Below are 2,441 nucleotides of genomic sequence, written 5' to 3'. Positions count from 1 at the left end.
AAATAAAGTTGGTAGTATCATGTGGCTTGCTAATGTTCAGAAATGACATCCATGTATCCTGAGCTTATTCAAACCAGCATTTTGCTTTGTTTTTGGTGAACAGGGCGACCTGCAGGTTAAGCATCAGAGAGACATTTGGGAGGAATTAAACAGAGAAAGGTGGGGACAGAGCACGAAAGGAAATTCTTTCAAGAGCTTTAGCATAAAACATCCTTCTATAAAGGAATATGCGAGACAAGGTTTTAGATGAGACAGTTGTCCTCCCAGGAAAAACATCATGAAGTTGTTACACAGAAACTCGTTAAAGTAAAAAGTCAGCCGATGCCACAAGATGATATCTCAGTAGTCCCAGATGTTTGCTGTTCTGGGAAAAAGGAGGAAAGATTACTCTCAGAAATTCACCCTGTGTCAGCGGGGTACTCAAGGAAACTTGGAGTGAGTTTGTAAAATAAAGAAAGATGCTGCTCCTTGGAGTAACATAGACAGCTGCCATTTCAAAACGCTGAATGGATCCTGATGGCCCGTACTGGGCAGGACAATGGCTGTCATGGGACTGGGAATTAGGAAACCTGGGTTCGTTCCTGATCATATAATGCATTTTCCGTGTGATACTGGGAGATCCCGATAGCCATCCCGATAACTCAATAATACCAGAAAATCACTTCTTCCTTTCCCCCAAGGTCATGATCCTTTGCATGTTAAACATCAAGGGCTGGGGTGGTCTCTCGCCATGCCTCCACCAGCTTGCTTGGTGGCAGGTGCTCTGCCCTCTGTTTGGGCTTCAGCCATAGCCATGTGGCTACTAAGGACGACCGCTGACGCCTGGGCCAAATCTTGCAGAATTGCCGCTCACTGTTACTACTCTGGCGAGCAGCAAGGAGCTCATCTTGCTGGTATCTGGACACCATTTTTTTCAGCAGTGTTATAGTTGAGAGACCGTGGCATGGATGTGGGGAAGGGAGAGGGAGTCCCACTAATGGGACAGAAAGATGAGGCTCCTGAGCCCTCCCAGCAGGATGCTGAAGGGATATGGCCAGGTGAGGACTCGTCCCCGTCGTCCCTCCGGCACTAGCAGCCTTCCCGGGGAGACGCAGCCAGCGCAGCCCTAGCTGCAGGCGTGGCAGGTGGCATGGGAGCAGAGCCAGCCACAGCAACCCCCGGGTGAGCCTGTGAAGCAGCTTTTTAATGCATCACCCCCAAAATCCCCACCACGATCAGCCCTCAGCCACTGTGAATGTAGGGTGGCGTGTGTGGCTGAGCCGCGGGACCAGGGGGTGAGAGCAATGGCTGTGGGCTCTCCCAACTTGCTCCTGGTCGTCTTAAAGGTTGTGCACGCAAGGGAAAAGAGAAGCCAGTGCCTGGTGCGCAGGCAGGGCTGCAGTGCTTTAACTGGCACCTGGAGTGGTGGGAGTTGTCACAAGGGGGTCTGGACCTGATCTAGCCTAGCTTGCACTGGCGAATTTCCTACCGCCGGCTGTAGGCCAACTTCACAGCTATGTGACACGCAGATGCAGCGCTCAAACACCTAAGCCAGTTTTATTTCACACCTTTCATTATTTCGCAAGGTGTTTCCATGGAGGTTCTTGTTTCAGTATAGCAGTCCCCTGTTTCACTGCGGCTAAAGTCCTGACCGTGACTTCAGCATCATTTAACAGCCGAGGAAATGAAGTGAGAGAAGGCTGAATTGACAGCGGGCTGGGCTAGCGGGGACACCGGCGGGTGGCCCTAAGCAGCGGAAAGTCCACTGAGGGGGGCCTGAATTAGGAAAGCTGTGATGACTTTTTTCTCCCCTCCAGTGAAACCTAGGAGATAACCTGCAATGCTTTGCTTGAGAGCAGAGGTGCTTGTGAGAGGGTGTCCAGCGGATGCATGTTCTCAGCAGTTCCCTGGAGCATGAAACTGCTCTCTCTGGACTGAAGCCGGCAGGAGGGGCATCTTACACTTGCCATTTTTGACCAGAGGATTTAAGGGCCATCCAGCAGAGTATCTAACTCTAAAAACACAAACAATCAATTAGTTCTGGTGTTCTCAAATTGCTGTACTAAAGCAAGAGAGATAGGTAAAATGATAGGATGTCAACGACAAAGCTGGGAGGTTAAGCCAGATACTCTGAGTCTCTCTCCAGGGCATAACCACAGCACATACCTTCCTCTTTGGCCCACAGCAGTTGCATCTTAAGGCCTGTTAATCTGGATCAGTGACAGGGCTATTCTCTTCTAGAGGGTCAAAAGGACTTTTCACATATTTTCACATATTTTCTTAACACAACGATAACCTGGGTCTTTACTGCTCAATCAAAAGGCAAGGTGCTCTGGTTATTTATCTTCATCTAGTATTTTGCTTCATGCAAAGCTGCAAATGAGAAAAATATCTACATATCCTCAAAGTCCCTAAACCCAAAGCATTTAATAAGAAATAAGCCATTAGCGACCCACCATTCC

This window comes from Calonectris borealis, chromosome 3, assembly GCF_964195595.1.
Source record: "Calonectris borealis chromosome 3, bCalBor7.hap1.2, whole genome shotgun sequence".
In the NCBI taxonomy this organism is placed as follows: domain Eukaryota; kingdom Metazoa; phylum Chordata; class Aves; order Procellariiformes; family Procellariidae; genus Calonectris; species Calonectris borealis.
This window is presented reverse-complemented; position numbering follows the sequence as displayed.